We start from the raw sequence: 12,812 nt of genomic DNA on the forward strand, positions 1-12,812 counted from the left end.
AGTGGCCCAAATGTGTGAGAAGTACCTTGCAATCAAAATGTGTAAGAAATGACCGGTGAAATCCAAAAGGTGCACTTTGGAATATGTGCCCCTTTGCCCACCTTGGCAGCAAAAAAGTGTGACACATCTGGTATCGCCGTACTCAGGAGAAGTTGGGGAATGTGTTTTGGGGTGTCATTTTACATATACCCATGCTGGGTGACAAAAATATCTTGGTCAAATGCCAACTTTGTATAAAAAAATGGGAAAAGTTGTCTTTTGCCAAGATATTTCTCTCACCCAGCATGGGTATATGTAAAATGACACCCCAAAACACATTCCCCAACTTCTCCTGAGTACGGCGATACCACATGTGTGACACTTTTTTGCTGCCAAGGTGGGCAAAGGGGCACATATTCCAAAGTGCACCTTTCAGATTTTGCAGGCCATTTTTTACACATTTTGATTGCAAGGTACTTCTCACACATTTGGGCCCCTAAATTGCCAGGGCAGTATAACTACACCACAAGTGACCCCATTTTGGAAAGAAGACACCCCAAGGTATTCCGTGAGGGGCATGGCGAGTTCCTAGAATTTTTTATTTTTTGTCACAAGTTAGCGGAAAATGATGATTTTTTATTTTTTATCTTTTTTCCTTACAAAGTCTCATATTCCACTAACTTGCGACAAAAAATAAAAAATTCTAGGAACTCGCCATGCCCCTCACGGAATACCTTGGGGTGTCTTCTTTCCAAAATGGGGTCACTTGTGGCGTAGTTATACTGCCCTGGCAATTTAGGGGCCCAAATGTGTGAGAAGTACTTTGCAATCAAAATGTGTAAAAAATGGCCGGTGAAATCCGAAAGGTGCACTTTGGAATATGTGCCCCTTTGCCCACCTTGGCATCAAAAAAGTGTCACACATCTGGTATCGCCGTACTCAGGAGAAGTTGGGGAATGTGTTTTGGGGTATCATTTTACATATACCCATGCTGGGTGAGAGAAATATCTTGGCAAAAGACAACTTTTCCCATTTTTTTATACAAAGTTGGCATTTGACCAAGATATTTTTGTCACCCAGCATGGGTATATGTAAAATGACACCCCAAAACACATTCCCCAACTTCTCCTGAGTACGGCGATACCAGATGTGTCACACTTTTTTGCTGCCAAGGTGGGCAAAGGGGCACATATTCCAAAGTGCACCTTTCGGATTTTGCAGGGCATTTTTTACACATTTTGATTGCAAAGTTCTTCTCACACATTTGGGCCCCTAAATTGCCAGGGCAGTATAACTACGCCACAAGTGACCCCATTTTGGAAAGAAGACACCCCAAGGTATTCCGTGAGGGGCATGGCGAGTTCCTAGAATTTTTTATTTTTTGTCGCAAGTTAGTGGAATATGAGACTTTGTAAGGAAAAAAGAAAAAAAAAGAAAAATCATCATTTTCCGCTAACTTGTGACAAAAAAAAAAAAATTCTAGGAACTCGCCGTGCCCCTCACGGAATACCTTGGGGTGTCTTCTTTCCAAAATGGGGTCACTTGTGGCGTAGTTATACTGCCCTGGCAATTTAGGGGCCCAAATGTGTAAGAAGTACCTTGCAATCAAAATGTGTAAAAAAATGGCCGGTGAAATCCGAAAGGTGCACTTTGGAATATGCGCCCCTTTGCCCACCTTGGCATCAAAAAAGTGTGACACATCTGGTATCGCCGTACTCAGGAGAAGTTGGGGAATGTGTTTTGGGGTGTCATTTTACATATACCCATGCTGGGTGAGAGAAATATCTTGGCAAAAGACAACTTTTCCCATTTGTTTTATACAAAGTTGGCATTTGACCAAGATATTTATCTCACCCAGCATGGGTATATGTGAAATGACACCCCAAAACACATTCCCCAACTTCTCCTGAGTACGGCGATACCACATGTGTGACACTTTTTTGCAGCCTAGATGCGCAAAGCGGCCCAAATTCCTTTTAGGAGGGCATTTTTAGACATTTGGATCCCAGACTTCTTCTGGCTCTTTAGGGCCCCTAAAAAGCCAGGGCAGTATAAATACCCCACATGTGACCCCACTTTGGAAAGAAGACACCCCAAGGTATTCAATGAGGGGCCTGGCGAGTTCATAGAAATTTTTTTTTGGCCATAATTTAGCAAAAAAAATTTTTTGGGGTTTTTTTCTCACAAAGTGTCACTTTCCGCTAACTTAGGACAAAAATTTAAATCTTTCATAGACTCAATATGCCCCTCAGCAAATACCTTGGGGTGTCTTCTTTCCAAAATGGGGTGAGTTGTGGGGTGTTTGTACTGCCCTTGCATTTGAGGGTCTCCGCAATCATTACATGTATAGCCAGCATTAGGAGTTTCTGCTATTCTCCTTATATTGAGCATACAGGTAATGAGATTTTTTTTTCCGTTCAGCCTCTGGGCTGAAAGAAAAAAATGAACGGCACAGATTTCTTCATTCGCATCGATCAATGTGGATGAAAAAATCTCTGCCCAAAAAAAAAAAGGAGGGGAAAGGCGTCTGCCAGGACATAGGAGCTCCGCCCTACATCCATACCCACTTAGCTCGTATGCCCTGGCAAACCAGATTTCTCCATTCGCATCAATCGATGTGGATGAATAAATCATTGCCGGGATTATAATTTTTTTACATACAAAGTGTTTGCCAAAGCATAGGAACGCCGCCTCCTCCTCAGCTCGTATGCCTCGGCAAACGTATCTGTTACTGCAGAGTAGAAATCTCGTCTTGCAGCGCCGCATACACCGACTTGCGTGTAATCTGACAGCAGCGCAATGCTTCTGTCAGAATGCACATCAGTGCTGCAGCTGCTTGATCGCTTGGTCCACCTGGAAGGTAAAAAAACAAAAAAACAAAAAAGAAAAAACCAGGCCGCAACGCAATAATTTTATTAACATTAACTTTAGAGAACATTAACTTTTCTAAACTTTTGAAACAGAACAATAACTTTTTTGCTTACCGGTGATTTTTTCTTTTCTTTTTTTTTTGTTTTTTTACCTTTATTGGACAAACCTCTCCTTCCCCATGGGACAATGTGCAAAGCGCAAATCGCCCAAACATGTGGCGAAGTGCATTATGCACTTTGTCCCAGGTGAAAGGAGAGGTTTGTGGCAGCTCTGTGTGAAAGGGCCCTAAGACCCCTGTGTGCCTGTCCTGTGTACGCAATCCCTATGCTAATAGTGTACCTGAGTGTGGAACTTGCGGAAACACTCCCCTATGCATAGGGCAGGCTGGTCAGGACAGTCAGGACAAAAAAAGGTGGTGTCACGCCTTATTCCACCCCTGCTACAGACACGACATCTTTTTCTTGTGGAACGTTGAGTTGGGGTACCAGGATAGACAGACGGGAAGTGTCTGCCATGTAGCCGGCTCACTACATCAGGGCCTTGGGGCACGGACCCTCCTGGATACAGGATTTCCGAAATGATCTCTTCCTGGAATTTTAGGAAGGATCCTGTTCTCCCAGCCTTACTGTAGAGAACAAAACTATTGTACATCGCCAATTGGATCAAATAAACAGACACCTTCTTATACCAGCGTCTGGTGCGTCGGGACACTAAATAGGGAGCCAACATCTGGTCATTGAAGTCCACCCCTCCCATCTGAAGGTTATAGTCGTGGACAGAGAGGGGTTTCACAATGACTCCAGTTGCCCGTTCAATTTGGACAGTCGTGTCTGCGTGAATGGTGGACAGAAGGTAAACGTCCCTCTTGTCCCTCCACTTCACCGCGAGCAGTTCTTGGTCACACAAGGCAGCCCTCTCCCCCCGTGCAAGTCGGGTACTAACGAGCCGTTGGGGGAAGCCCCGGCGACTAGGTCGCGCGGTACCACAGCATTGAATTCCGACTATATGTAAGTGCCGAAAGAGGGCCACGCTTGAGTAAAAATTGTCCACGTATAAGTGGTACCCCTTGTGGAATAAGGGTGACACCAAGTCCCAGACAATCTTGCCACTGCTCCCCAGGTAGTCAGGACATCCGACCGGCTCCAGTTTTGAGTCTTTTCCCTCATAGACCCTAAAACGATATGTATAGCCTGTGGCCCTTTCACAGAGCTTATACAGTTTGACCCCATACCGGGCGCGCTTGCTGGGGATGTACTGTTTTATGCCAAGGCGCCCGGTAAAATGTACTAGGGACTCGTCTATGCAGATGTTTTGATTAGGGGTATACGCATCTGCAAATCTGGATGACAAATGGTCTATGAGGGGCCGAATTTTGTGGAGCCGGTCATAAGCAGGGTGGCCTCTTGGATGACAGGTGCTATTGTCCGCAAAATGCATAAAGCACATGATGACCTCAAAACGTGCCCTAGACATTGCAGCAGAGAACATGGGCATGTAATGTATTGGGTCTTTAGACCAATATGACCGCAATACATTTTTTTTTGTTAGACCCATGCTGAGGATAAGGCCCAAAAAAATTTTAAACTCGGAAACAGTGACTGGTTTCCACCGGAAAGGCTGGGCATAGTAGCTTTCCGGATTGGCGGTAATAAACTGTGTGGCGTAGCGGTTGGTTTCAGCCACAACTAGGTCATAGAGATCCGCGGTGAAGAACAGCTCAAAAAACTGAAGGGCCGATCCTAAATGAGCCGTCTCCACGCGAACTCCAGACTGGGCGGTGAAAGGGGGCAATACGGGTGCGGCGGAATCAGGGGATTGCCAATTAGGATTTGCCAGCACCTCTGGGAGACTAAGGGTTCTACGGGCCTGTGAACGCGGTGGCTGCGACGGGGGAGTTATTGCACGTGCCACCGTACCAGCTGGAACTGCCCTTCTGGTGCTCGCCACTTCACCAGGGACTACGGCAGTGCTGGTAGAAGGTCCAGGCTGTGCTGCGCTGCTGGTGTATGCCGCACCATAAACAAGATCAGCGCTAGCACCACTCTGCTGCAAATGAGGATCATCATGCAGGGTAGGCAGAACTCTTACATGGGATCGGGTACGTCTGGCCGTAGCAGGGACCTCTACCTCGTCATCCTCACTAGCCGTTAGAGTGCCACTGCTGTCTACAGGTTCATATTCTGAACCACTGGATTCAGCGGATAAGGCGTCCCCATCGCTTTCATCCATCACGGTCAGAATCCTGTAGGCCTCTTCAGCGGAATACCCCTTGTTTGACATTTTGGGTTCACTAAATTTAGGGGGTATTCCTCTGAGACTACCCAGGAAAAAGAGCAAACCTGCTTAGTAAAAAGGAGTGCTTGCGAAGTAAAGCTGCGATCGCTAATAAAGATCCAAAAAGCTCAAAAGTGATCTTTTATAGCGGCGCAGCGATTTTACGGTTTTTGCAGTGATCAGAAAAAAAAAATTCTGTCACTGCGGTGGGGCGGACTGAACGCAAGTGTGCGCACAAGATCAGGCCTGATCGGGCGAACACTGCGTTTTTTGTAGAACCTAAGGTGACCCTAATGTACTTATATAGATCTGATTGCGATCAGTATTGATCACTTACAGATACTATATAGTACTAGTGCTGATTAGCGACAGCGATGACGCTAATCAGCGACTAATCGGTGACTGCGGTGCGGTGCGGAGGGCGCTAACTACCTAACAAGTAGCTAACTACCTGGCGGTGATAAGGGACCCTAACAGGGGGGTGATCAATGACAGGGGGGTGGATAAGGGGGTGATCAGGGTGTCTAATATGGGTGATCAGGAGCTAAATAAGGGGTTAAATAAATGACAGGGAAATATCTAATGTGTAGTGTGGTGTTTGGTGCTACTTACTGAGCTGCCTGTATCCTCTGGTGGTCGATCCAAGCAAAAGGGACCACCAGAGGACCAGGCAGGAGTTATATCAGACGCTATTTTCAAAATAGCGTCTGACATAACCATTTCATTGGCCGATTCAAAAATCCACAGCCTGCCAGCCAATGATCGCGGCCGGCAGGCTGCAGATGAACTTGTGAACTGCGGAATCCTGTGAACGCACGCTCCTGTGAGCGCGCGTTCACAGGAAATCTCGGCTCACGCGAGATGACGCCAATCGGCGTTAGTGTGACCTGGCAGCGCCGCAGCATTGACGCCTTTCGGCGTTAGTGTGACGGGAGAAGGTTAATATTTGTTATATGTCCACCTTGATGTATAAGATATTGGTGCCTGTGTGTACCAAATCCGACAACTTGCGGCTTGAATACTGATGTGTACCACTCTAATTGTCTAGACCTTGAAACATCACGTTTGGAATACATCAGCTATTTCACATTTTTGCCTTTGTGGACATTTTTGTATTGCCCTCAGTACAAATCCCGTTATCGTGGGATACTGCGAGCAATCTACGATTACCTACCTCTTTATTTTCACCTTGAGGAACAAAATCTCATTTATCTTATAAGAGCTATAATAAAAGCTAAGTTTTAATTTATCCAGATCACTAAAATACGATTTCAAAGGCGTTCTATAGTAAACAAATGTAATAAAATCTGTGGTACTTAAATGCTCTCCAGAATTGACCCTCCTTAGTTTGGGGCTTGATAGGATTAGCAGGAAAGTCAGATCCCTACTACTTATTTTCTTGGCTGCAGCTAGAATTTTAGTAGCTGCCGCATGGCTATCTACTGATGCTCCAGATGAAGCTAAGTGGACCCAAAAAGTAGATCAAGTATATAGATTAGAAGAACTCTCCCATTGGGAAACCCGCACTCGAGCTACCTTCTTAGATATATGGGCTCCTTGGAAGATATTTAGGGCCTTCCCTTGAGATTTATCCTCCCCACCTCCTTTTCCCTAACCATCTTCTCACCCTTTCTTTCGAGTATAGGACATATTCTTGGTTCACTATCATAATTTATTGATGCATCCTATTAGCTATAACATGTACCTAGCCTGATTTATACCATTTGTTTTGTTGTTTCCTCAATTTCCCCTTTCCCTTTATGTTAATTTATGGTCATCGATCTTTGACTTGTATTATTATGCTGTACAGGTATGATTTAATACCATATACTTTCATTTTGTACCTTTTGTACCTGTACTAGCTTACTGACATTGTAAACTTTTTATTATTATTCAAAAAACAATAAAAATTGTTGATACAAAAAAAAGTATGCTTTACACAGCATATAAGGGTGATGTCACGGCACAACGGGAATCTAACAGGGTAAGAGGTAAAAGTAATCCTCCTCCTACCACGACCACGCCGGCAAGGACAGGACGCTTTACAGACATGTTGTTGATGGAGGACATGCAGAGCTTTTTAAGTCCTACGCATCGCCACAGCCATTCGGGGTCCACCCTCAGAGAACAACTCGACCGACAGGAAGAGTTGTGGTCACCATCACCTCCAGAAGCAGCCTTGTCATCGTCGATTGCTGGACCTGCGGCAACGCAGAGAGAGGAGTCTGAAGAAGAGGAGTCAGAGGAGGAAGGTGGCCTTGAGGAGGTGGAAAACCAACCACAGCAGGCATCCCAGGGGGCTTGTTGTCACCTTTCGGGGACCCTTGGTGTTGTACATGGCTGGGTGGAGGATGAGACCTTCAATGACGTCAGTGAGGACAAGGAACGGGACATGGCTAGCTTGGTATCCAACCATGTGCAAATGGGGAGTTTGCGGTTGTGCAAATGGACTGTTTGCTGTTGTTTGCGGTGCGTTAAACGGGGAGTTTGGTCTGTCAGAGTTTGGTCTGTCACTGTGAAGCGGGCGTAACCCTTACACTACCTGATCGATACAACATCATACCTGATCGTATACACACACTGGATGTTTTAAAGCACGTTATTCCAAACAATTTAGGAATGTTAGGTGATTTATGCTCTTTATGGATTAAAACCCGACTCAACTACGTAATTTTCCATGGGAGTTTTGCCATGGATCCCTCTCCGGCATGCCACAGTCTAGATGTTAGTCCCCTTGAAACAACTTTTCCATCACTGTTGTGGCCAGAAAGAGTCCCTGTGGGTTTTAAAATTCACCTGGCTATTGAAGTCTATGGCGGAACGTCCGGTTTGCCCTTTCGCAAACATTTGCAGAAATTCACGTTCGCCGTTCGCAAATGGAAAATTTTATGTTTGCGACATCTCTACACTAGACACAAAATAGAAAAATAGGCCAGCACTACTCACTATTAATATAGCTGATCCAATACGTGGTGGTGCCTGTAGCATTAAATCCTGGTCCTGGGATTTCCGTAGTAGAAAGTGTTGAATAAGCCACGGCACTCCAGAGGGATTCCAATCAATTTCTTTATTACACCTTGTGTAGCAACGTTTCAACCTAATGGTCTTTGTCAAGCTCCCATTACACAAATGACACAGTGAACATTAAATACAGTCCCCTGGCTCCGCATTGGTTGCTGCTGAGCCCTACCCATTAACCCCCTCATTACTTCTTACAGACATTTACATATTACATATTGCCCACTCCATGATCCCTAATAACATACTTTCATCCCTTGCTCCCTTACTTTGCCATGCTGCAGGAGACGCCGTCCCGTCCTCCTCACTACTGGTGCATATCGATGTTCTCACATTACAACACGAGGCTTCCGCGTCTCTGTGTATAATCTGCGCATGCGCGAAAATTCTGCGCATGCGCGAAAATTCTGCGCATGCGCGAAAATTCTTCCGCCCTTTTCTGCGCATATCCATCAGATCATGCCCCACTTCCTGGTCATGTGATCTCGTCGCTCCAGAAGCGCGCTATCACAAGATCATACTCCGTTCCATTCAAACTCTAATCTAGATGCCATCAGATGTCAAAGATCCATGTTACTGTGTATATTTAACATAGTCATATAAGATTATTAATGAGGCCCCCAATTACACGGTGCGGGCTGTCTGGTACCCACCACACGCTAATCGACATTCAGTCTGGACATTAATTATGCCATTCTAATTCTTTACTTATCTTATGGAGGCTGCCACTATCTGGACCACCAATTGGTGGTCCAGATAGTGGCAGCCTCCATAAGATAAGTAAAGAATTAGAATGGCATAATTAATGTCCAGACTGAATGTCGATTAGCGTGTGGTGGGTACCAGACAGCCCGCACCGTGTAATTGGGGGCCTCATTAATAATCTTATATGACTATGTTAAATATACACAGTAACATGGATCTTTGACATCTGATGGCATCTAGATTAGAGTTTGAATGGAACGGAGTATGATCTTGTGATAGCGCGCTTCTGGAGCGACGAGATCACATGACCAGGAAGTGGGGCATGATCTGATGGATATGCGCAGAAAAGGGCGGAAGAATTTTCGCGCATGCGCAGAATTTTCGCGCATGCGCAGAATTTTCGCGCATGCGCAGAATTTTCGCGCATGCGCAGATTATACACAGAGACGCGGAAGCCTCGTGTTGTAATGTGAGAACATCGATATGCACCAGTAGTGAGGAGGACGGGACGGCGTCTCCTGCAGCATGGCAAAGTAAGGGAGCAAGGGATGAAAGTATGTTATTAGGGATCATGGAGTGGGCAATATGTAATATGTAAATGTCTGTAAGAAGTAATGAGGGGGTTAATGGGTAGGGCTCAGCAGCAACCAATGCGGAGCCAGGGGACTGTATTTAATGTTCACTGTGTCATTTGTGTAATGGGAGCTTGACAAAGACCATTAGGTTGAAACGTTGCTACTAGAGTTGAGCGAACACCTGGATGTTCGGGTTCGAGAAGTTCGGCCGAACATCCCGGAAATGTTCGGGTTCGGGATCCGAACCCGATCCGAACTTCGTCCCGAACCCGAACCCCATTGAAGTCAATGGGGACCCGAACTTTTCGGCACTAAAACGGCTGTAAAACAGCCCAGGAAAGGGCTAGAGGGCTGCAAAAGGCAGCAACATGTAGGTAAATCCCCTGCAAACAAATGTGGATAGGGAAATTAATTAAAATAAAAATTAAATAAATAAAAATTAACCAAAATCAATTGGAGAGAGGTTCCATAGCAGAGAATCTGGCTTCCCGTCACCCACCACTGGAACAGTCCATTCTCAGATATTTAGGCCCCGGCACCCAGGCAGAGGAGAGAGGTCCCGTAACAGAGAATCTGTCTTCATGTCAGCAGAGAATTAGTCTGCATGTCATAGCAGAGAATGAGGCTTCACGTCAGCCACCACTGCAACAGTCCATTGGCATATATTTAGGCCTAGCACACAGGCAGAGGAGAGAGGTCCCGTAACAGAGAATCTGGCTTCATGTCAGCAGAGAATCAGTCTGCATGTCATAGCAGAGAATGAGGCTTCACGTCAGCCACCACTGCAACAGTCCATTGGCATATATTTAGGCCCAGCACACACACAGGCAGAGGAGAGAGGTCCCGTAACAGAGAATCTGTCTTCATGTCAGCAGAGAATTAGTCTGCATGTCATAGCAGAGAATGAGGCTTCACGTCACCCACCACTGCAACAGTCCATTGGCATATATTTAGGCCTAGCACACAGGCAGAGCAGAGAGGTCCCGTAACAGACAATCTGGCTTCATGACAGCAGAGAATCAGTCTGCATGTCATAGCAGAGAATGAGGCTTCACGTCACCCACCACTGCAACAGTCCATTGGCATATATTTAGGCCTAGCACACAGGCAGAGGAGAGAGGTCCCGTAACAGAGAATCTGTCTTCATGTCAGCAGAGAATCAGTCTGCATGTCATAGCAGAGAATGAGGCTTCACGTCAGCCACCACTGCAACAGTCCATTGGCATATATTTAGGCCTAGCACACAGGCAGAGGAGAGAGGTCCCGTAACAGAGAATCTGGCTTCATGTCAGCAGAGAATCAGTCTGCATGTCATAGCAGAGAATGAGGCTTCACGTCAGCCACCACTGCAACAGTCCATTGGCATATATTTAGGCCCAGCACACACAGGCAGAGGAGAGAGGTCCCGTAACAGAGAATCTGTCTTCATGTCAGCAGAGAATTAGTCTGCATGTCATAGCAGAGAATGAGGCTTCACGTCACCCACCACTGCAACAGTCCATTGGCATATATTTAGGCCTAGCACACAGGCAGAGCAGAGAGGTCCCGTAACAGACAATCTGGCTTCATGTCAGCAGAGAATCAGTCTGCATGTCATAGCAGAGAATGAGGCTTCACGTCACCCACCACTGCAACAGTCCATTGGCATATATTTAGGCCTAGCACACAGGCAGAGCAGAGAGGTCCCGTAACAGACGATCTGGCTTCATGTCAGCAGAGAATCAGTCTGCATGTCATAGCAGAGAATCAGGCTTCACGTCAGCCACCACTGCAACAGTCCATTGTCATAAATTTAGGCCCAGCACCCAGGCAGAGGAGAGAGGTCCCGTAACAGACAATCTGGCTTCATGTCAGCAGAGAATTAGTCTGCATGTCATAGCAGAGAATCAGGCTTCATGTCAGCCACCACTGCAACAGTCCATTGGCATATATTTAGGCCTAGCACACAGGCAGAGGAGAGGTTCATTCAACTTTGGGTAGCATCGCAATATAATGGTAAAATGAAAATAAAAATAGGATTGAATGAGGAAGTGCCCTGGAGTCCAATAATATATGGTTATGGGGAGGTAGTTAATGTCTAATCTGGACAAGGGACGGACAGGTCCTGTGGGATCCATGCCTGGTTCATTTTTATGAACGTCAGCTTGTCCACATTGGCTGTAGACAGGCGGCTGCGTTTGTCTGTAATGACGCCCCCTGCCGTGCTGAATACACGTTCAGACAAAACGCTGGCTGCCGGGCAGGCCAGCACCTCCAAGGCATAAAAGGCTAGCTCTGGCCACGTGGACAATTTAGAGACCCAGAAGTTGAATGGGGCCGAACCATCAGTCAGTACGTGGAGGGGTGTGCACACGTACTGTTCCACCATGTTAGTGAAATGTTGCCTCCTGCTAACACGTTGCGTATCAGGTGGTGGTGCAGTTAGCTGTGGCGTGTTGACAAAAGTTTTCCACATCTCTGCCATGCTAACCCTGCCCTCAGAGGAGCTGGCCGTGACACAGCTGCCTTGGCGACCTCTTGCTCCTCCTCTGCCTTGGCCTTGGGCTTCCACTTGTTCCCCTGTGACATTTGGGAATGCTCTCAGTAGCGCGTCTACCAACGTGCGCTTGTACTCGCGCATCTTCCTATCACGCTCCAGTGCAGGAAGTAAGGTGGGCACATTGTCTTTGTAGCGTGGATCCAGCAGGGTGGCAACCCAGTAGTCCGCACAGGTTAAAATGTGGGCAACTCTGCTGTCGTTGCGCAGGCACTGCAGCATGTAGTCGCTCATGTGTGCCAGGCTGCCCAGGGGTAAGGACAAGCTGTCCTCTGTGGGAGGCGTATCGTCATCGTCCTGCCTTTCCCCCCAGCCACGCACCAGTGATGGACCCGAGCTGCGTTGGGTGCCACCCCGCTGTGACCATGCTTCATCCTCATCCTCCTCCACCTCCTCCTCATCCTCGTCCTCCTCGTCCTCCAGTAGTGGGCCCTGGCTGGCCACATTTGTACCTGGCCTCTGCTGTTGCAAAAAACCTCCCTCTGAGTCACTTCGAAGAGACTGGCCTGAAAGTGCTAAAAATGACCCCTCTTCCTCATCCTCCTCCTCCTCCTCCTGGGCCACCTCCTGTTCCATCATCGCCCTAAGTGTTTTCTCAAGGAGACATAGAAGTGGTATTGTAACGCTGATAACGGTGTCATCGCCACTGGCCATGTTGGTGGAGTACTCGAAACAGCGCAACAGGGCACACAGGTCTCGCATGGAGGCCCAGTCATTGGTGGTGAAGTGGTGCTGTTCTGTAGTGCGACTGACCCGTGCGTGCTGCAGCTGAAACTCCACTATGGCCTGCTGCTGCTCGCACAGTCTGTCCAGCATGTGCAAGGTGGAGTTCCACCTGGTGGGCACGTCGCATA

The sequence above is a fragment of the Bufo gargarizans genome, chromosome 2 (genome assembly GCF_014858855.1).
Source record: "Bufo gargarizans isolate SCDJY-AF-19 chromosome 2, ASM1485885v1, whole genome shotgun sequence".
NCBI lineage: Eukaryota > Metazoa > Chordata > Amphibia > Anura > Bufonidae > Bufo > Bufo gargarizans.